This window comes from Asterias amurensis, chromosome 1 (assembly GCF_032118995.1).
Source record: "Asterias amurensis chromosome 1, ASM3211899v1".
Classification (NCBI taxonomy): domain Eukaryota; kingdom Metazoa; phylum Echinodermata; class Asteroidea; order Forcipulatida; family Asteriidae; genus Asterias; species Asterias amurensis.
Genome location: NC_092648.1, coordinates 17,572,453 through 17,596,602, shown reverse-complemented (window position 1 = coordinate 17,596,602; position 24,150 = coordinate 17,572,453). Strand labels below are relative to the sequence as shown.

The 24,150-nt window shown below is 36.3% G+C and overlaps 1 long non-coding RNA gene across 5 annotated transcripts; it reads right to left on the bottom strand.

Annotated features, from left to right (window-relative positions):
- Nucleotides 1-2,822: 2,822 nt before the first annotated feature.
- Nucleotides 2,823-23,560, bottom strand: LOC139948089 (uncharacterized). 5 transcript variants are annotated; one of them, XR_011787409.1, is made up of 8 exons: nucleotides 23,458-23,560; nucleotides 18,348-18,538; nucleotides 17,133-17,281; nucleotides 16,171-16,359; nucleotides 10,953-11,100; nucleotides 9,807-9,943; nucleotides 8,389-8,568; nucleotides 2,823-7,882 (listed from the first exon to the last, which is right to left on the bottom strand). It is a non-coding gene; the product is annotated as an uncharacterized lncRNA (long non-coding RNA). The 5 variants fall into 5 exon arrangements; XR_011787407.1 differs by having other exon boundaries at nucleotides 16,184-16,359; XR_011787410.1 differs by having other exon boundaries at nucleotides 10,953-11,097; nucleotides 16,184-16,359.
- Between the last annotated feature and the right edge of the window lie 590 nt (nucleotides 23,561-24,150).

The window sequence follows — 24,150 nt, the reverse complement described above, 5'->3', positions numbered from 1 at the left end:
AGAAGGGCTCACCTAAATGAATTATTTTTGATAGAAATTTAAGGGATTCTTTGGAGGCCCCACAAAAAAGAAGATTTCATAAATAATGTGGGTCTTAGGAGTTTTGGGAAATTTGGGCAAATGTGTTGGTATAAATTATTATGGCCCTACAGCTAGTAACAGAAATATAGATTTTGGTTGTCTTACAGAACGGTTGAGGCTTGTACCTCAGTGACTGCTGTTCAATGTGGCTGGAAACACTGCCGAGATGTAGGGAGAGGCAGCATACACTTCTGATGAAAGGGAACCATTCAGATTCCACGAACTCTGAAAAAGAATTCAAAATTATATTTAGAGTATGGATGTAAATTAGTGTTCATACATAATGAGGGGATATAGAAAGTATAGGGCATTGGGAAGTTTTACTTCAGGACAGCATGTTCAGGGGGCCTTTAAATTGTCTCCACTTAGACATGACATGTACAGTACTTCATGTCGTCAAATCTAATTCCATACACAAAAGGAATTGGAGAAACAAAAAACGTGTAGTGCCCAGTGTTAGAATTCATCAGCAAAATCGATGTGGGTCAATGTTTTTACAAAAATATCCGTCACTAACAATATTTTCCTCACTTGTATTGAGCGAGAATTCAGTGGTTTAATCAAGTTTAACACAATCTATGTTTCTTCGATTTGTCTTAGGTTATATCATTGACATTAGCTGACAATAGTGTGACTGTTACTGTATTGCCAAGACAATCTTGTCTTAGAAACCCCCTCAAATTTCCTCTTTTGCATCAGCACATGAATCACTTACCTGATTAAGAAGATTCTATGAACATCCGTGCATTTGTCATCGTGGAAATTGTTAAACTTTGATGTGTAAAATGTTGCAGAAAATCTGTTTTTCCACCACACACACGCCGAGCAGTCGCCTTTCAAGAACACACGATGCCCGCGCTCAGAAACAAAATGGCCGCGGGGAGTTAAGGGGTGCATCGACCTTCTTCCTAGGGGTGATCGATATCGCCGCGCCATCTTTTCCCAGCAAGCCTTGCTCGATGTGCATGCGCGTGACCGTAGTACGAACGGCATTCTTTTATTGGCCGAAATTTGAAAGAATCATAGGGGGTGAGGGCCAGCACTTTTATCAACTTTTGCCTATTTGTTTGTTAGGTGCGATGTTGTGCTCTTCATGATGCAGTAGGCTTTTCTGAACAGAAGCTAATAATAATATTTCAAGCAATAATTAAGGAAATTGTTATTTTGTTTTTTACTTTAAAGAATTGGGAAGAAACTTGAAAAAATATCAGGGGTACGTCCGACATTTTTATCACTATAGTCTTATGATTTTTTTCGAGCGAAAAGTTCACAAGGCAATTTTTTTTCGAGCGAAAAGTTCACAAGCCTGAGTTTTTGTAGTTCACAAGGCTATAGCCGTGTGATTTTTTTCGAGCGAAAAGTGCCTTATTTTTGTTATTTTTTTAATTTTTTTTTTTTTTTTTGGGGGGGGGGGGTGGGGGCAATTCACAAGGCTATATCCTTGTGATTTTTTGTTGAGCGAAAAGTTCATCAGGCTTGTAGACTTTTTCAGCAAAATGTGACAAGTTCACAAGGCTATAGCCTTGTAGATTTTAGGCTAGACTTTGACTAGTTTCATAAGGCTAGATTTTAGGCCAGATGTTGACTATTTTCATAAGGCTATTATAGCCTTGTGGATTTAAGAGCAAGTTTTGACTATAAATAGTTTCATCACAAGACTATAGATTTTAGGCTAGAATTTGACTAGTTTCATAAGGCTATTATAGCCTTGTATATTTAAGAGCAAGTTTTGAATAGGCCTTGTAGATTTTAGGCAAAATTTTGACTAGTTTCATAAGGCTATATATTTTGATTAGTTTCAAAAGGCTAGATTTTAGGCCAAATTTTGACTAGTTTCACAAGGTTATAACCTTATAGATTTTGGAGCATATTTTGACTAGTTTCATGAGGCTATTGTAGCCTTGTAGATTTTAGGCTAGATTTTGAAAGGCCAAATTTTGACTAGTTTCACAAGGCTATAACCTTGTAGAATTGAGGCCAAAAATGTTGACTAGTTTCATAAAGCTAGATTTTAGGCCAAATTTTGACTACTTTCATAAGGCTATTATAGCCTTGTAGATTTTAGGCAAAATTTTGACTAGCTTAACAAGGCCTTGTAGATTTTAGGTTAGATTTTGAAAGGCCAAATTTTGACTAGTTTCATAAGGCTATTATAGCCTTGTAGATTTTAGGCCAAATTTTGACTAGCTTCACAGGCCTTGTAGCCTGGTTGATTTTAGGTTAGATTTTGAAAAGCCAAATTTTGACTAGTTTCACAAGGCTTATATAACCTTGTAGATTTTAGGCCAAATTTTGACATGTGTATTTAACAAATTGTGAGTGTTATTTTATGTGTACAAGAATAAAGGCTGATTCTATTAAACTGTGTTTGTCTCATTATTTGAGTCTCATTATTTGACTTGTCTACTTGGCAGCCATGTTTTTCCACAATGCAACAAATTGAGTGTGTATTTATTTTATGATAGTTTCCTTGTGCCCAATTACTTGCTAAAAGCGACTTATATATACACACCTAATTGTTTTGTGGGAAAAAATGACTGCCAGAGGGTCCATCTTATCCTGGTGGAACCCTCCCCCACCCTGTGGGGACTACCTTTTGGCCACTACAGGGTGGGGGGGGGTATTCCACAAGGATAAGATGGGCCCTCAATAAAAATGGGGGGGGGGTAGGGTGGAGGCAAATAAAACGCAAGATACAAGGAGAGTCATGTTCAATTTTTTATTAAAAGAATTGGCCCCCCCCCCAAAAAAAAAAACAGAGTCGTGCACCTGGAACTTGTGATGATCTAAAGGCCAAAGTGCAATGGTTGATAAGTTCTCTCTTTAGTGAAGTTCAATTAGATGTACTCCTAGTGTCTACTTCACTGTTGTAATGTCTTACAAAACATAAATGAGCTAGACGCAATTTTGCGATTTGTTTTAGATGCAAGTGTTGAGCAGAAGGTAGTTGTTGCTTGCATAAATGAACTTATGCCCTCAAGGGCCTAAGATTTCACCGATTGTTGTCTTGCAACCAAACTGCACTGGTGGTGCCAAGAGATGTCGACACTTGTTCCAAGACTTCTATCCAGATGACGATGTGCTGGTCGGAGAAACAAATTTTGCAATGGCCCCTAATTTCCCCCTTGCTTTCCATGGGGCTGCAACTTTGACGTTCAGATGTAGTCAACTGACAAAATGGCTACAAGTGAACTTGTTTTTAACCAACTTTGATGAACAACAAAGTTACTGAGTGTTTAAGACACATGTATCAACCAAAAGCTCTGAGAAACACACTTGACAAATTCACACAAACGTCAACATTTTTTTAAACATTTTAAGTATGGCGAATAGTGATGTTTTCTCACTACATGTTTGCCAATAAATGATAACAAAGATGACATTGGATTAGTATAACAACTACCATCTTAAAAAAAAAACTTTGACCACAATGACCAAACATTTTTTAACGCGGCTAAAGATTGATAAAGAACTCAAGTATTTGATTTATTTGGTTGCGTTTTAGGGCAACATTTGATAAATACGCAAGCGCAAGCCTTGTTGCATTTATATGCAAAATTTACAAATATGGAAGCCTATAGCCTTGTTTCATTTTAGGACAAAATTTGATAAGTACGCAAGCCCACAGCCTGTGAAATTTAGGGCAAAATTTGATGCATGTGCAAACGCAAGCCTTGCTGCATTTAAGGGCAAAATTTTTTGCAAAATACGCAAGCCTATAGCCTTGTTGCAATTTTGGGCAAAATTTGAGCAAAGTTTGATACATATATAAGCCTAACCCTTGTTGCCTTTTAGAAAAAAAAATTGATTAAAATGTAACGATACTGCCTTGTAGCATTTTAGAGCAAAATTTGATAAATCTGCAAGCCTATAACCTTGTATAGTATAGGCCTTGTTGCGTTTTAGAGTAAAATTTACAATTATACAAGCCCACAGCCTTGTTGCATTTAAGGGCAAAATTTTTAGCAAAATACGCAAGCCTATATATAGCCTTGTTGCAACTTAGGACAAAATCTGAGCAAAGGTTGATAAATATTTGATAAAAACGCAAGCCTATAGCCTTGTTGCATTTTAGGGCAAAATTTGATAGTGGAGAGTGAGTTGAACAAGTAAATACAGTAAGTTAGTTGAATGCTGACAAATTCCATAATATGTGCCTCAAACTAAAAACAAGCTGCAGTTTAGTTCTACTAGTCCGACTCCAAAAACCATACCCGCAGATAAAGTTAATGCCTTTAGTGTTTAGTCCTATTATTTGCTATTTCTGAATTCATATCCTAGAATATGATTTAGTTGTGAAAGTCCCAAATTTTTAGAAAAACATAAACTTTTATAAGATTTTATTTGAAAACTTGTTTAATTTTATCTAGTCTGATTTCAAAACCTGTGTTCTCCAAATATTTAAATGTTAACCTCGCAAGTGTTAACATCCACATCAAGTTTGATTTTAATATCCTGCAACAAGATTTAGTTTGGAATATCACAAGTATAAACATTTATAATAAACCTTTTGTTTAGACGCTGCATTGTAAATGTACTCAGTTCTACCTGGTATAAAAACCATGGTCTCAAATAAATTTTAAGTGTTAGGTTTTAGTTGTAAATGTCACAAAGTTTTAGAGAGTTTTTAAGATAAACTTTCTGTTTAGACGCTGCAGTGAAAATTTTTTTCGTTATATCTAGTATAAAGCCTTTGTCTCAGATAAGTTTAAAAGTTTTAGTTGTAACTGTCGCAAAGTTTTGCAGAACTTTTATGATATAACATTCTGTTTGGCACTACTTTGACAACTAAATCTGTGATCTCCTGCAGTAATTTGTCCTTGACCATGACCAGACCCTAAGAGCCTTGACATAGACCTGACCTTGGACCTCTTCTAAACACATCCAATTCAAAACAACTACAAATTATAGGAATCCAGTGTCATCTTTGGTATCAAAAGGCAATAAAATTGGTGTTCTTACTAGATATTATGGATGTGAAGAGGCATGACCAAGCAGAACATGTTTCTCCAGCCTTCATACCATCAACTGAATAGAAGTCCTCATCATCCAACGAGTCCAGATTCCATTGGCTCAAACGAAGACATCTCTTGGCACCTTTGATGATCTCAATAGATCCCCAGTTCAAACCTGTTTACTCAAACACAAAAGAACGACGTGACCAACAAAAGGCTAAATTATAAGGGGCCCTCATCCCGACGTCTTGAGAGATCGACCAGAACGTTTTAGGGACCAACCACTAACTTCTAGCTCAATCCCTAGTACTATTGATCTGGAAAATGCTCGCTCTAGCTCGTAAAATTTTGCACACCAGTGAAGGAGAACATTAGTTGTGCATCAAATTTAATTTCACTGAGTGGAGAACATACCTTCCATTGCACCCGGGCCTGCAGGACCAACACTTGTTCCAGGCAGCCGAGGGGGTCCACCAACAGGCACAGGTGTTTGCACAACTCTGCGAGCTTTTCATGGGTTTGGATGAGGCCCTAACATCAAATGACCCGCTCCTGCACAATGAGTCCACGTTTTAGATCTTGAAATTTCAGTAATAAAAACCCAACCCCAAAAGAATAATAAAGAAATAATATGAAGAACAAATTGTGCTGTGTTTCAAGCTCTGAAGTATATTCCTGATATCTTTCAGAACAAAAGGACTTGCAAAGAAAAAAAAATCATTAAAAAATCAATGAATTTGCAATTATTTTTGATAGAAATTTCCATATCTTTCAAGATACTGAGATTTCCATAGTTTTGTTTTCATGTTTGGTCAATGAAACAAAGTTAATGGCTTCGCTTGCAAGAAAAGTCATTACTTTTTGAAAATGTTACTGAGATTTCCATAGTTTTGTTTTTATATCTGGTACAAATAAAACAAAGTAAATGGCTTCGCTAGCAAGAAAAGTCATTATTTCTTTTAAAAAGTTTTACACTTTTGAGTGGTCTCATTTGTGGGTATAGGAGCAGCTCAAGCATTTATTTTAAGTAAAACAAAGATATATGATTCAGAAATAGTTGTTATTCTAAAAAAATGCAACTGTCAAAATAAATAAGAAATAAAGAGTTTTGTTAAAAGAATTCCACGCAACAGTTTCAATCAGAGTGCTCTCTGACTGGTAAAACTGCGTCCCAAGTAGACAATCAGAGTGCCCTGATTATCCGCAAAGGAAGGTTTAAATTATATTCATCCAAAAGTTATGCAAACAATTTGGTTAACACTTTATTTGTACAGTTTCAATCAGAGTGTTCTCTGACTGGAAAAACTGTGTCCCAAGAAGACAATCAGAGTGCCCTGATTCTCTGCAAGGGAAGGTTTCTTGAAGATTTTGTTTTGTGAATTTGGAATGTATGAATCTGAATCATTAACCTTTGAGTGGGGAAGTGAATGTTTATATAACTACAGGGGAAATCTAAACACTAGCCAAAGTGTGTGAAAGTTGTTACCATACAAGGAAAGTATGCATAACTCACAACACAAAGGGAGGTGTCAGTAACTCATGACACAAAGGGAAGTGTCAGTAACTCACCACACAAAGGGAAGTGTCAGTAACTCACAACACAAAGGGAAGTGTCACTAACTAACAACACAAAGGGAAGTGTCTGTAACTCACAACACAGGGGAAGTGTCTGTAACTCACGACACAAAGGGAAGTGTCAGTTACTCATGACACAAAGGGAAGTGTCAGTAACTCACGACACAAAGGGAAGTGTAACCCCCAACACTAAGGGAAGTGTAACTCACGACACAAAGGGAAATGTCAGTGACTCATGACACAATGGAAAGTGCTAGTAACTCACAACACAAAGGAAGTGTGAGCAACTCAGCATAACACCAGGTGAAGAGACCCACAAGGAGAAGTGTAAGCAATTCACCGCAAAATGGAAAGTGTGAACAATTCAACACACAATGGAAAGTGTGAGCAAAAAAATCATTCACACACCCTAAAATGTTGACTAGCCTACAAAAATAATCAACTAATTACAAAGCAAACACCAGGTCAAGTTTTGTTTGACTCCTAAGAATGTAGACACTAAAGTGTCTCCTACTCAACGCATGCAACTCTGTATTTTGATAAAAGATTTGGCTTTTCAGAAATCAAGGCACAGCAAGATTTTGTGCTGTGTTTTGTTTTATAATTATTTAATGGTTAAGAAAACCAAAACCATAAAAATCAGATGTTGCATGGCTGCTATTGCTGATGTATGAGATGGGCAAAAACCCCTCTGGGGAAAAAATTCCCATGCCGGCTCCACTATATGGCAGCCAAGTTTGTCAACTCCATACACCAGCATACGTAAACTGAATGAGCTAAATGAGTGTCAGTGAGTCACGGCACAAAGGGAAGTGCCAGGAACTCACGACACCAATGGAAGTGCAAATAACTCAAGACACAAAGGGAAGTGTCACTAACTCACAACACCAAGGGAAGTGTCAGTAACTCACGGCACAAAGGGAAGTGCCAGTAACTCACCCCACAAAGGGAAGAAACATTAGACAACGTTTCAGTTAGTATACTTGATAATTTACCACACAAAGGAAAGTGTGAGCAATTTACCACCATAGCAAAGTGGATGTGCCAGAAACTCTACACAAAGAGAAGTGCGAGAAATTTCCAACGCAAGGGAAAGTGCAAGCAATTCACCACACAAGAGAAAGTATGAGCAATTCACCACACAGTCATAACCTTTATGATCCATCCCTATAATATAGGCCTACAACTAAATAAAAACTCCATACAGGTTGCAACATCTGTGCTGGGGATGGCGAAACTCCTTGTGAAGAAATCACACTCTGTCTGGAATACTTGGTTTGTAGAAGATGAAAAAAAAGGAAAAAGATAATAAATTATTATCTTTGTTGGTACAGGAATAACCATAAATGAATAAATGAAATAATTTTGTCCAAAATGGGCTAAAGTTTGATAAAGGTAAGTCTTGTAGTTTTGCCTAGAATTGGCTAAAACTTGATAAAATCACAAAGGGGAAACCTTGCATTTTGGTTGAAAATTTGATGAGTTGGGATAAAATAACAAGAGGGCAAGCCTTGAACTTTTTTTTTTTTTTGGGGGGGGGGGCATGGATTCAATGGAGAGAAGACAATGAGTGAAGTTTCAGTTTTAGATGTGGGAGGAACACCCCAGTAAATTAATCCAGGGAAAAACACACGCAGTCGGAGTGATAACCAAATCCACGTAGTGCCCCCCGGCGTGAATCAAACAAGAGTCCTAGAGGTGGAAGGCGATGTTGGAAATTAGATACAACTACGCTAACTAGACCACCAATTTTGTATTATCAATATCAATATTGTACCTGTCAACATGAACTTCAAAGAGTTGTTATAACGCAGATTGCTGGAAACGAGGCTTCAGTAGCGATAGCTTGAGACATCACTTCTGTTCTGTGTGACAGACAGTCACTATGACTGATGATCTGACAATCTAGACGGCACTATGACTGATGATCTGGCCACCTCTGATTGAATCTCTTCATCTGTAGATGAAAAAAAGATAATTTATTTTCCCACAGTATCAAAAGAAAATAGACATTATCGCTCCAAATAAATCTTTACAGTACAGATAGCAAAATCTAGATGAAATTAGACACTGCAGAGCTTGCAGGCAATGGTCCCTCATGCCGGGCATTTACTTTGAAACTGAGAAGAACAATTTTCTACTTCTGCGAGTGAAATATGAAAATATTAAGTTAAACCCCAAAACAGTTCAGGGGGGAATTAAATTTGATTTTGCCTTGTACACACTGAAAATCTCTGCGGTGAAACCACGGCAAAATTCCAATGAAGAGCCGCATTTGGTTGAAATTCAATAATTATTTCTCTCTCATTGAAAAAAGGAGTCTTCTGACCAGTTACTGGCCTCCAAAAGCCAGAAAATCACAACGGCTAAGCCTTGTATTTTTGTCCAAAATGGGCTACAATTTGATGAAGATAAACCACGTCCGTTTGCCCAAAATGGGCTAAAATTTGATGATAACATCAAGAGGGGTTAGCCTTGCATTTTTGTTGAAAATGGGCTGATATTGATCTTGCAATCTTGTTTAAAATGGGCTTAAGTTTAAAATTTGATGAAATTGGTTAGCCTAGCATTTTCTTAACAAAATTGATGAAATTGAGATGAAATCACAAGGCTTTGCATGTTGTAGAAATTTAGCTAAGAATTTAATAAAAATCACAAGGGGTGAGCCTCGCATTTTCATTGAAAATAGGTTTTATTTTTTTTTAATTCACAAGGGGGTAAGCCTTGCATGTTAGTAAAAAAAAAGGCTGAAATTTGATATACAATCACAAGACATTAAAAGCCTTGTACTCTTGCCAAAACATGAGTTGCACGTTTTGGGCATTGATTCACCTTTTTGTGACGGTGACCACATCTGAATTGTGATTCATTTCATTTCAATTAATCTGGCAGTGAAGCTAAACATTCTTTTAGAAAAGTGAACTCAATCACTGTACTAGCCAAGAACCGAATGGAGAGAAGACAATGAGGAATGAAGTTTCAGTTTTCGATGTGAAAGGAACACCCCCAGAAGATGCACGCAGGGAAAACCCACTTTAAGGAAAACCCACGCAGTCGCAGTAATAACCCAAGTCAGTGCACCCCTGCATGATTCAAACTGGGGGTCCTATAGTTGGAAGGCTTGGTAGGATATTAGATACACTACGCAATCTAGATCACCAATTAGGTATTATCAATATCGCTTTTATATCGTACCTTTAATTTGAAGTTGAAAGAGTTGATATAACACAGATTGCTGAACACAATACAACAGCTTGAGACATCACTTCTGCTCTGTGGGACAGACAACACTAAGACTGATGATCTGACAACCTCCAATGGGATCACTTCATCTGTAGATAACAAAAAGAGAATAAGGTTCAAAGTTCATTTATTTTCCCTAGCACAGTATCAAAATAAAATAAAATATTGTCACTCAAAAGGGATCAGTATAAAGAATACCAGTACTGGCCCTCAAAAAAAAGAGTCAGCCTTGGATCTAGGTAAAAGTGGGCTGAAATTAAAAAAAAATCACAAGGGTTAGGGGTAAGCCTTGTATTTTTGTTAAAAATATTTGATGAAACCGGATCTATCACAAAGCTTTGAATTTTGTAGAAATTGGGCTGATGGTTTGATATAATAACAAGGGGGCAAGCCTTGCATTTTTGTCTTAAATGGGCTGAAATTTGGGGCATGGATTCACCTTTTTGTGATCGATGCAACCTTTTAATTGTAAAAAAGGGGGAGATTGCCAATCACACTTGACTTTTGCAGTGTTTTTCAGTTTTCTATGGCACTGTGTTTGAAAAGAAAAAGAGGAAATCAGCTGATCAGCTGGTTTGTTTTTGCCTTTCGCCAAAAATGAGCTAAAATTTCATACAATCATGAGGGGGAAGCCATGCATGTTTGTCAAAAAATTGATAAAAATTTGATAAAGGTAAGCCTTGTTTTTTTGCCCCAAATGGGTTTAAATTTGATAAAATCACGAGGGGGAAGCCTTGCAGTTTTGTGTGAGCGGTGAGGGCATGAATTCACCTTTTTGTGAGCGATGACAATGTCAGAAATGTGATTCACATAATTTTCATTTATTCTGGTTGTGAAGCTAAAGTATCTTATAGAAAAGCTATATTAATCACAGCCAAGAACCCAATGAAGAGAAGACCATGAGAAGTCAAGGAACACCCCAAAAAATTATTCCAGGGAAAACCCACGCAGTTATGGTGATAACCCAATCCACATGTGCCCCCGGCGCAATTTAAACAGGGGGTCCTATAGAGGTTGAAGGAGTGGTAGGAAATTAGATACCACTTCGCCAATTGACCACCAATTAGGTATTGTCAATATCACAATTTTGTATTGTACCTGTAAACATGAAGTTGAATGAGTTGTCATTTCGCAGATCGCTTGAAACAAGGCTTCAATAATGACAGCTTGCGACATCACTTCTGCTCTGTGTGACAGACAACCACTTTGAGTGATGATCTGACAATCTCCGAATGGATCACTTCTTCTGTCGATGAAAAAAGAGAATAAGGTTCAAGGTTCATTTATTTTTCCACAGTATCAAAAAGAAAACATTATTACTCCAAAGAAGTCAGTACAAAGTACAGCACAGATTACAACTAGATTAAATATGCCACTGCAGAGCTTGCAGGCAATAGCTTGCAGGCAATGATCCATTTATGCCAGGCATAAACATTGATACTCAAAAGAACATTTTACTAAATCTATGAGAAAACTAATTTTTTTTTTTTTTGGGGGGGGGGGAATCAATGTGATTTTCCCTTTGACACCCTGAAAAATATCTGCTGTGGAACCCCCGTGAAATTTCAATGAAGAGCCAGATTGGGCTGAAATTCAAGAACTATTTCTCTCTCCCTGAAAAAAGGAGTCTTCTGACCAGTAACTGGCCTCCAAACAATCAAAGAGTTAACCTTCATCTATGTCAACAATGGGCTGAAATTTAATAAAATCACAAGGGGAAGTAAGCCTTATATTAAATCTACAAGATTATATCCTTATGAGTCAAAATTTGGCTAGTCAAAATCTAGCCTAAAATCTACGAGGCTATGGGCCTAGCCTTATAATACTAGTCAAAATCTAACCTAAAATATACAAGGCTATGGGCCTAGCCTTATGATACTAGTCAAAATCTAGCCTAAAATATACAAGGCTATAGCCTCATGAGTCAATATTGGGCCTATGAAAATCTACAAGGCTATAGTCTTATGAAACTAGTAAAAATTTGGCCTAAAATATATCCTGGTGTCATGTGTTTTCAGTAGGATAACAGGAAAATTGTTCACAATCAAAAACTAAATATTTTTTTTTCAAATCATCTATCAAATTTTTTAACAATAACACTTTCACTTTATGGTGTGTTGAAATTTTTAAAGTTTTGGTTTTACGTTGCGAGAGACAGTCCGCCATTAACAGCGCTTATGCATGCACGACATTGGAGCATTGTCATATGTTTTCACACCTTTCATTGGTTGGTATTTTATGGAATATTCAGAAGCTAGTATGGCGTGCAAAGTAAATCAAGAATATTATTCAATTAGTACTTAACAAATTTAATTACATTTTTGTCCTAAAGGCATTATGCCTACTATATTAGAATCCAGAGATATCATAAGGCATGAAAGTAAAACACCCCACCCCCCCCCCCCCCCCTGATGCACTCACTTCATAACAATCTGTTTTCCCCCATTTCAGACCAGTAATGTTTGGTTTCAGGAGATAAGAAACCAATCTATGATATTTTCTCTTAAATGTAGACTTAATATTTATTACGCTTATCGGAATTTATAACAGTTATGCAGTAAATAAAAAAAATAAAAAATTGTTGTCATTTTCACTTAAAATATTTTAATATTTTCCCCACATTTGCGCACCATAGAATCCTAAATAGTAACCACCTCACGTGATCCATCTAGTGACTAAAACAGAATGAAACTCAATCTAGCAGATAGTAATTTTGTTTTGAACTTTCGAGGTTGGATGATGTTTCTTTGACTCACTTGAATGTTGGCATAATAATGCACTAGTGACTAGTACCAAAAATCAATCATTTTATAAATGTTTGAGCATAACCAACGACAGGAAACTTTGTTCTCAGCATGATTAAGCCTGATGAAAATACAGACCGTGAGTAAACTGCATAGCTTCTGTCACCGGTGCAGCTTGCACAATTTCGTGGTAAACGGGAATCAAAGTTTGGGACCAAAAACATATGAGGGTCGATAACGTATGACGCTACGATACAAGGCTATAGCCTTATGAAACTAGTCAAAATTTGGCCTTAAATCTAATAAAGCCTTGTGAAACTAGTAAAAGTTTGGCCTAAACTCTTCAAGGTTATAGCCATGTGAAACGAGTCAAAATTTTGCCTAAAATCTATAAGGTTTATTATAAGCCTTGTGAAACTAGTCAAAATTTTGCCTAAAATCTATAAGGTTATAGCCTTGTGAAACTAGTCAAAATTTTGCCTAAAATCTATAAGGCTATATCCTTGTGAAACTAGTCAAAATTTCCCTAAAATCTATAAGGCTATAGCATTGTGAAACTAGTCAAGATTGTGCCTAAAATGTATAAGGTTATAGCCTTGTGAAACCAGTCAAACTTTGGCCTAAAATCTATAAGGTTATAGCCTTGTGAACTAGACAAAATTTGGCCTAAAATCTATAAGGTTATAGCCTTGTGAAATTAGACAAAATTTGCCCTAAAATCTGTAAGAAAATAGCCTAGTGAAACTTGTCAAAATTTGACCTAAAATCTATAAGGTTATAGCCTTGTGAAACTAGTCAAAGTTTGGCCTAAAATCTTCAAGGTTATAGCCTCCTGAAACGAGTCAAAATTTGGCCTAAAATCTATAAGAATTTGCCTTAAATCTATAAGGTTATAGCCTTGTGTAACTAGTCAAAATTTGGCCTAAAATCTATAAGAATTTGCCTAAAATCTATAAGGCTATAGCCTTGTGAAACTAGTCAAAATTTGGCTTAAAATCTATAAGAAATTGCCTTAAATCTATAAGGTTATAGCCTTGTGTAACTAGTCAAAATTTGGCCTAAAATCTATAAGAATTTGCCTAAAATCTATAAGGCTATATATAGCCTTGTGAAACTAGTCAAAATTTTGCCTAAAATCTATAAGGTTATAGCCTTGTGAAACCAGTCTAAATTTGGCCTAAAATCTATAAGGTTATAGCCTTGTGAAAATAGTCTATATTTGGCCTAAAATCTATAAGAGTTTGGCCTAAAATCTATAAGGCCTTGTGAAACTAGTCAAAATTTGGCCTAAAATCTATAAACATTTGCCTATAATTTACAAGGTTATAGCCTTGTGTAACTACTCAAAATTTGGCCTAAAATCTATAAGGTTATAGCCTTGTGTAACTAGTCAAAATTTGGCCTAAAATCTATAAGAATTTGCCTTAAATCTATTAGGTTATAGCCTTGTGTAACTAGTCTAAATTTGGCCTAAAATCTATAAGGCTATAGCCTTGTGTAACTAGTCAAAATTTGGCCTAAAATCTATAAGGTTATAGCCTTGTGTAACTAGTCAAAATTTGGCCTAAAATCTATAAGAATTTGCCTAAAATCTATAATCCTTGTTATAAGAATTTGCCTAAAATCTATAAGGCTATAGCCTTGTGTAACTAGTCAAAATACGGCCTAAAATCTATAAGAGTTTGGCCTAAAATCTATAAGGCTATAGCCTTGTGAAACTAGTCAAAATTTTGTCTAAAATCTATAAGGTTATAGCCTTGTGAAACTAGTCTAAATTTGGCCTAAAATCTATAAGAATTTGGCCTAAAATCTATAAGGTTATAGCCTTGTGAAACTAGTCTAAATTTGGCCTAAAATCTATAAGAATTTGGCCTAAAATCTATAAGGCTATAGCCTTGTATAACTAGTCAAAATTTGGCCTAAAATCTATAAGGTTATAGCCTTGTGAAACCAGTCTAAATTTGGCCTAAAATCTATAAGGTAATAGCCTTGTCAAACTAGTCAAAATTTTGCTTAAAATCTATAAGAATTTGCCTTAAATCTATAAGGCTATAGCCTTGTGTAACTAGTCAAAATACGGCCTAAAATCTATAAGAGTTTGGCCTAAAATCTATAAGGCTATAGCCTTGTGAAACTAGTCAAAATTTGGCCTAAAATCTATAAATATTTGCCTATAATTTACAAGGTTATAGCCTTGTGAAACTAGTCAAAATTTGGCCTAAAATCTATAAGGTTATAGCCTTGTGAAAATAGTCTATATTTGGCCTAAAATCTATAAGGTTATAGTCTTGTGAAAGTAGTCTAAATTTGGCCTAAAATCTATAAGAATTTGGCCTAAAATCTATAAGGCTATATAGCCTTGTGTAACCAGTCAAAATCTGGCCTAAAATCTATAAGGTTATAGCCTTGTGAAACCAGTCTAAATTTGGCCTAAAATCTATAAGGTAATAGCCTTGTGAAACTAGTCAAAATTTTGCTTAAAATCCATAAGAATTTGGCCTAAAATCTATAAGAATTTGACTTAAATCTATAAGGTTATAGCCTTGTGTAACTAGTCAAAATTTGGCCTAAAATCTATAAGGTTATAGCCTTGTGTAACTAGTCAAAATTTGGCCTAAAATCTATAAGAATTTGCCTAAAATCTATAAGGTTATAGCCTTGTTATAAGAATTTGCCTAAAATCTATAAGGCTATAGCCTTGTGTAACTAGTCAAAATACGGCCTAAAATCTATAAGAGTTTGGCCTAAAATCTATAAGGCCTTGTGAAACTAGTCAAAATTTTGTCTAAAATTTATAAGGTTATAGCCTTGTGAAACTAGTCTAAATTTGGCCTAAAATCTATAAGAATTTGGCCTAAAATCTATAAGGTTATAGCCTTGTGTAACTAGTCTAAATTTGGCCTAAAATCTATAAGGCTATAGCCTTGTGTAACTAGTCAAAATTTGGCCTAAAATCTATAAGGTTATAGCCTTGTGAAAATAGTCTATATTTGGCCTAAAATCTATAAGGTTATAGCCTTGTGAAAGTAGTCTAAATTTGGCCTAAAATCTATAAGAATTTGGCCTAAAATCTATAAGGCTATATAGCCTTGTGTAACTAGTCAAAATCTGGCATAAAATCTATAAGGTTATAGCCTTGTGAAACCAGTCTAAATTTGGCCTAAAATCTATAAGGTAATAGCCTTGTGAAACTAGTCAAAATTTTGCTTAAAATCCATAAGAATTTGGCCTAAAATCTATAAGGTTATAGCCTTGTGTAACTAGTCAAAATTTGGCCTAAAATCTATAAGAATTTGACTTAAATCTATAAGGTTATAGCCTTGTGTAACTAGTCTAAATTTGGCCTAAAATCTATAAGGCTATAGCCTTGTGTAACTAGTCAAAATTTGGCCTAAAATCTATAAGAATTTGGCCTAAAATCTATAAGGCTATAGCCTTGTGTAACTAGTCAATATTTGGCCTAAAATCTACAAGGCAGAGCCTTGTGTAACTATTCAAATTTTGCCTAAAATCTACAAGGCTTGTGTGGTACGGTCACAATGAATAGTTTAAAATAAAAAAATTGCAAATACTTAAGTACACAACTGCAAGCATTTTTCTTTGAAAAGTTGCCACTATCATCCCGCCGGGTATGGTTAGTCTGAACCTTTCTTTCGGCAGGGTCAAGTCTTCCACCCCTGGGTTACCCAGGGCAGTCCCCTCCTTTATAGCCTTCAAGATGTCCAGAGTGGAGATTACCTCCACAATTAATTTCTCTGGGTCTGAAAGGTAAAGGTTACAGACAATGTGTATACCAAGTGGAGTGAAATGATAGCTACAGAAGCAGGCTGTACGCAAAGAATTGAAAATAGGGTGCCCAAATTTCTAGCGGCAATAAGTCAGGGTGCAGGGGTTTAATGGGGCAGCACCCTTTTGGAAAATACATGTAATCAAATTTTACACCCTCCAAATTAAATTTAAAAACAAGACACTCAAAAATTGCCATGTTGGCCTAAGGGTTCAGAAAGATAGAGTAGGGAAGTTTTATTTACTTATATTTGTTTTTAATCATCCACTTCTTTGTTAATAACATTGACTCCTGTACCATACTTTGAAATCTTTCAAGTCTTTTCGTATTTTCCCTGTCTGAAGGAAGGATATGTTGCAAACATGAATCTTATTCCACTGAAAACATAAAGTCCTTGAATGTCACATGAACCTTCATTCAAAATGCTGGCTAATACGTTGATCTTAAAACATGTGTTATGTAACGCATGTAAAAGAACCCAGTGCACTTATCGAAAAGAGAAGGGGTTCGCCCCGGTGTTCCTGGTTCGATCGGCAGCAAATTGCTCCACAGCACCTTGTAAATCATTACATGGTGCTATCAGAATTAGGTCTCATAATTCAAACATAGTCCAACATCTGGCAGGAAATACTGTATGTTACAGCGACAGGAGCGTCACTGGGTGACGCCCATGTGTGCTATATAAGAAGCCACAATTATTATTGTTTATTGTTATTACAGAGGTCTTCTACAGGAAATTGAATGTACCTTTGACCTGGTTTTGTTGCTTTCACTGCAGAGATGCTCTACAGATGGCAGACATCACCCAGCAGACATTAATGGTGCATGAGTCGATCGTGTGGTTGATAGCTGTCATGATGGCCGGCAAACCTTTGGAGGATGACACTTCCTTTGAGCTGTTTTTTTATAAGAATATAAAAAAAATCTTGCATTAGTTCTTTTGTCCTTAAAATTTAGTTGTCACAAGCACAGTTTTCTTTGGATGTCACTGTAATGGACAATATAATAAATACCCAATAACTTTTTTAATAACCAGATTTGGGGAGGCAGGTCTAAAGATGACAGTAATTACTCTTAATTTGTTTCTCCTAGCCCATCTGGAAGTATTTTCATGTATTGCCATGTATGTTTAAATGACTGAATAAATAATAATAATAATAATAATAATTGTAATAAAGGAGTTAAACAGAACACTTTTGCCTAAAAATTGCCCTTAAATCTACAAGGCTATATATACAGCTTGTGTAACTAATCAAAATGTGCCCATATCAAAAACATTTTCCACGGAATTGCTTTTACTGGTATCATGATTGATATGGATAGAAAATTGTTAATCATTTGCACGCAAAATGATGTGGAAATGCAGTGTATGAAACACAGGTCATGCTTGTTGGGAAAAACACTCAGAATGATGAATGCGAGCGCATTTAAGCGACACAACCTATATTTTGCAAAACAAAATCCAACACGTGGCTTATGTGAACGGATACAGTTTTCTAATGAAAGAAAAAACACCCTTGATTGACACACGAAGTTGTGTGCTTTCAGATGCTTGATTTTGAGACCTCAAAATCTGATTCTGAGGTCTCGCAATCAATCTCGTGGAACATTTCTTCTTTCTTGAAAACTACGTTTGTTCAGAGGGAGCCGTTTCTCACAATGTTTTATACTACCAACAGCTCCCCATTACTTGTTACCAAGTAAAGTTTTATGCAAATTTTTATTTTGAGTAATGACCAATATTGTCCATTGCCTTTAACTTGATACTAAGAAGCAACACACTAGTGATTTTTTTTAAATATTACAATCAAGCAATAATATAATATCTAACAAATCAAAGGACGTTCACTTCTAAGACTGTTAGGAGACGTGTATGTCTTTATTATTTGGATCTGTATACAAAGACCCACTGTCATCCCATTTTTCATCCAATCAAGTTCTTAATGAAATAACTAAACTCACCTGTCTTGAGCCAATGTGTCTGTTCACTTCACTCTCCCAAGAAGTGTTCAAGTTGCACTCCCTGTAGAACTGATCATAACCAACCAGCTGATTCTAAGCAAGATATACAGAGATCACATGAGCAGTCAGGTGACGTGATTGTAAGGGGTCTTGCAGGCTACTGAAGGTTCAAACACATCTAGTTGCAATGTCTGTAAAACATAACAATTATTGCTTGTTAAGTATTGTTTCAACACAAACAGTTAAGAAAGTTGACTACACAAAATTAATTAAAGAGTACCTAATATCAGAAAACAAAGTTTATGTTTTTCTCTTCCAATGCCTAGTTAGATGGTTTTATACATCGATTAAGTTGCAATGAGTGAAATGATCCAGATCAATCATCAATTGTTCTAGAAAATTATCTTCATTTAAAAACATACCTTTCATTAAATTAGGTTTTGTGTTTCTTGAAATTGTTAGGGTTTTGAACAAACTAATACAAAACAATATTCCTCTGTCTTTTTAAAAAGGTTACATGGCTGAATAATAACCAATGTGAAATAAGGATCATGAAGCAAGGTATTCAATTGGCAACCAAATTCTATGCAAACTGTAATGCATTATGAAACACGCAGTTGAAGTGAATGATTATGATATCATGCAATAGACTGTATTGAATATGACGTCACCGTTCAAACATCTGCCCTACAAGATGGCGTCTGTTCGAGTGTGCTTTGGTGTTTGCGTGTATGTGCCGTAGAAATCTAATGGGAATGCTGCGTGTTGCGTGCTTCATTGATGTACGCATTTGGACGCACAAGTACGGTTTGACCTACAAGATGGCGACTTTCATAGCAAAAAAAAGGGTTCTTCAATACAGTCTATAATCAGAGATTTCAGGTTTACCAACTAAAACAATAAAGCAGTCTAGTGTAAATACAACACTGAATGTCTCTATTTCTATATAAAAGGTATGATATCTGGTCTTTGGAAAAAGGTAGGAACACTTTTTCAGTACATACATGGTGTGAAGACTATAACATAATTTTCAGGCTATTAAATCAAAGTTTTTCAGATGTTTCCAAAGGGCAACACAAAGTTGGAAAGCAGAATAAAGTAGGAAGAATATCATGCCTGTAAAATTTACAGGGCAATGGGAGGGCAATGGGAGGGCACAATGCCTGTTTCTTTGTGAAAACGCAAAATGCATTTGCTCATATGAATGCCCACATACCAATTAATGTCATAAGAAATTAAACATAATGCTATTTAAGAAGCAATTCGAGATGTCTTGCAGTCATCTATACTATAATAATGCCTAAATCATATGGGCGCCGCCATGTTGTTTTCGGGCAAGTGGTTCCCGTACCCTGTTGAGTTGATGCGTCCTGGGGTAAATTTTGGCGTACTTCCCGTGGGTTGGGGGTTGTGTTGTTTTTTACGTCAGAGTCAAAGTGCAAGCGTATAGTAACTCGGTGTTGGGGGGCTACCCTAGGGTTGTCAGGGGGTCTGCGTTGTTTCATATACCCGTCAGGCGCCCTTTGTGGTGTCACAGTCATAGCACGAGCGTCCAGTAGCTTGGCAAGTACACAGTGGAAGCAAAGAACAATGCACGGGATCACCACAGGGAATTAACGGAGGCACGACGGAAATGGGGGCTATTAGTGCATGTGGGACAGGGAGATGGAAGGGGCACACAGTGTGGCACGCATGTGGGAAGGGGGACGGGTAGCGGCACCAGTAGCGGCACCTGCACGAAACTAGAAAACATGAGTTATGGGCAAATAAAGGCAAGCAAAGAACAGTGCCACCACACTTTGCGGGGACGGGGAGAAACAGAGACGTGGGTTAGATATGGGATGTGAGAGGGAAGGGGCACCACTGGGAACTCCATAACAAAGAGCGGGGAAAAATGAAAGGTGCTGGGGATTTAATAAAGAAAGGAAAAAGAAAAAAAAGGAATTTGAAAACAATACAGGACAGGAAAATAATTAACTGAACAGGGGGGGGGGAGAATAAACGGGACTGGGAATGAACCACTAGCAGGACCCGCGTGAAACTACAAAACATAGATAGCAACCGACAAATAAAAAGAAACGGGAAAAAAGACATGCAAGTGTACGATTTCACAAAGCACTAAAAGGTTCGTCATGACTCCGAGTGTCCCTACACTTACCCCCTCCCTGTTCACCACTTTACTTGCAAAATTCTATATGTAGCGGGTGTAAGGGAAAAAACACTAGCGGGACCCACGCACAGTGTGTATAACAGCAAGAAGTGAGAACACCTCCAAAATGTAAAAAACATCCCCTTCATTCTTGAAAAGTCGTATTGGTCATATTTCCAGAAAACTATAAATCCAACTTTTGTCTTACTTCATTCGAGTGTCAATGAACAAGTTTTACATTTCAAAAGCAGATTAAATCAGTGTTTCTTTCAAGATAGACAGTTAAAATTAGCATTCCTAGACCAAAGAGATAATAGCATTCAAGAAATATTACCCCAAACAGCCCCAAACCATCAAAATCCAGCCCAATTTCAAATCGTTTGCATATTTTTGGTCAAAAATAAAAAGATAATAATTTTGTTTTTTTCCCGTACAAAAAATAAAAGGCTTACGCTTACCCTTTCCAATTTTATCAAAAAAATATCTTATTTTCATCAAAAGTGGAAGGTTTATTACCTTTTATGGTTTTATCCCTTGCGATTTTATGCAGTTTTTGCAAATTTTTGAAAAAATCCAAGGTTAAGGGGCTGTAAAATTGTATTGAATTTCTGCCCAATTTCATGAATATTGTCAAAATCACGAAGTCAAACATCTTGGGTGCTGAGTGAACATATTGTTGTGTTAGATTTTGTTTGAGTGAGGAAGGATCCTTATAAATAATTCCAGTGAGTTGAGAAGAGGGTCTAACAATTAAGGAGGTATGAATATAGTCAAGGGAAGAAGGTTAATTCATAGCTTTTGAGACCACAGGAGAGCCAGAGGCAGGCATCTCATCCGCAGGTGCTGAAACTAATTAATGGTTCAACATTTGCAGCAAAACCAAGTTAATACTTTTAAAATAAAAAAGCACAACAGATGAAAAGGCACCCAGCACAGAGCGTGACCATGGCGTGACTCAGTGCAAAGAAAGGTATCACCAAAAAAAGTTGGCAAAAGAGTTAACAAACTGTATAGAACCACAGTGTTCCTTTGATTAACAGGTGTAACTCCATGCAAGGATACAATTAACATTTCGTCGCATTTTTCTCATAGTGACGAATCGGCAATTTTGAGCAAATTGGGGTTTTTGCAGTTTTGGGGTTAGTTTGTCTTCTGAATTCATTTCTGAAAGTTTTGAACCGAAATAACTTCTTCTTTTTAAGATATAGAGTCTTAAAGTTGGCGAATATTTTTGAGGCTAATAAACGTTTCTTGACATACTGACGAATAAGCGATTCGCCACTCCGTCAACACGTAAGTATACAGTTTTGTTTTTTACATTTATAGTGACGAATAGGCAAATGTGCTGGTAACCACTCCATTTATGAGTGACGTATGAATGGTATGCCAGGTACCATCGGTTTCTCTGAAGTGAGGTCAGTTGTTACGGTTTCATAATGCCGGTCACTCGAAGCTAAAACATAATTTTAGATAAAAGGAACATAGTGTTGAGGTAAGCATAGCTCTGAAAGATAGATTATTTCAAACTGACTTAATAAATTAGTTTGTATTATTCAGTCCGTTCAATCTTCAAGCTAATCTTAGTAATTCAGGTACCTATCGTGCCGAAAAAAAGTTAATTGTGGGCATTATACTTGTTAAATTGTCAAGTTTAAAAGATTTTGCTCATGCTTTGTATTTTTTGTCAATATTTGCTCTTACTTGAAGAATGAATAATGCTTATTCTGTTTTCCAATAATGTGGCAACATGAGTGAAGCCTCGAGTCTGGATGGAATACATTCAACAGTAATATGATTTTATAAATCAGTGGTTTTACCAATAATTGTTTTGGAGCATATATTATAATTCTTATCGTATACCAGAATTTCCTGTTATAGCCTAAACAATCTTTGGTTGTTAAATGAAATCTTTCAAAAGTAGTACAAACAAAATCAAATGATTATTCCAAGAAGAAATAACTTGGACAAATAACATACCTCCCAATTACTGTGATATCTGGAGGTTAACAAGACCAAAATGAAATGGAAAATCTCATGTGTACACCCTTTTAATATATGGAACTTTTGTCTGTGTTTTTTTTTTATCCGGTCTGAATATACGTTCAACCTCACCCCCCCCCCCAATCCACACTGTGCAAATGACACCCATCCCATCCGACCCCATTAACCCCACCCTCTCCACTCCACCCCCAAAAAGAAGGAATATGGACCAGTGATTCACTCAGGATTTAACAGTTGGTGTTCAATTTAACACAAATGAAAAACAAGGACACGTTAAACTACGTGCATTAATGTTAATATTACTGACGAATAAGCCCAAGCGCGTAGATTTATTTTTTTACCAATGAATCAGGCACAAAAAGTGACGAATAGGCGCGTAAACGAGAACAATGTTTTTTTACATACTGACGAATAGGTTTAAAAGGCTCAAAATGTTTATTTTAGGTCGTTTCATTTTAAATAAAATAAACAAATACCTTCTTTACATTCCTAATAACATACCTTCCATTTTGCAAATAATAATGAAAGGTAGAAAGATATGAAAGCAACGGATGAATATACGTCAAAACTTCAAAGTGGATTTACTCGGAATGCACTTTTTCCCGATTCGTCACTATGAGAAAAACGCGACGATTTGTTTACAATTATTTTGAACCAATCAAACAGTCTTGGACTGAAGTTTCAGCTTCCTCCTAATCCTACAAGTATATATCAGTATTAATTTTGTTAGCAATTTGTTTGCAATGTCAGTGGGGACACTAGCACCAAACTACCGTGGATAGTATCCAAGGAAGCAGTACATACTAACAGCATACACATTGATACACTACGTCACTACTCGGACAACACTAACAATAGAACAGTCTCGTCAGTGTGTAGAAAATGCAGTAAATGGCCACATTCTTAAGTTCTACTCTCCACAATATTCAGTCATCTAGCTGCTACGACTTTATAACTTACCATATGACGGAGAAAAGACGACAGTCGAGGTCTCTAAACTTCAATTTTCTTTTGATCAATCTGAAGTAGTTGAAATTTGTATCTGACTACATCTCGGCCATCTTTTGAGTTTAGCGCGGGGGTCATAGCAACCCGTTCTGTTTCAGTCAAACGCGCTTGCGCCCTCTCTGCCTTGATTTCCATGGGCATAACTTTTTTAAAGAAGGCCTCAGCTTATTCATTGTTTCACTGAAGAAGTTGGAACAACAAACAATAGAAAAAAATAGTGCCCGATGCTTATATGAATTTGTTTACTGTATATATTTAATTTCTGTTTGGTTTTCTTTAGGGCCATTCAAAATATTGTTGAAAAGAAAATAGGGACAATGTGACATTCTGAAACCACTTATTTGTTTATATATTTTATTTATTTTTTTATATTTATTTATTACATTATTCGACCCCCACCACCCCAAACACACAAGGCCTTTTGCAAGCTCAATTCAAGAAACTTATCTCACAGGATACGATTGAAGTTGTTTTTGTTTTACTGTATTGTAAAAGAAGGCCTTAGCAGATGTATTCAAGATATAACTTTGCAATGTTCGCTTTATTTTTGTTTTGACTGTCTTTTTTTTCTGTGGGCACAATCACAATTTTGTTGGGCGGGGGAGGGGACTTTGTGAGCTTTATGATCGTATCCCTTGCATTGGC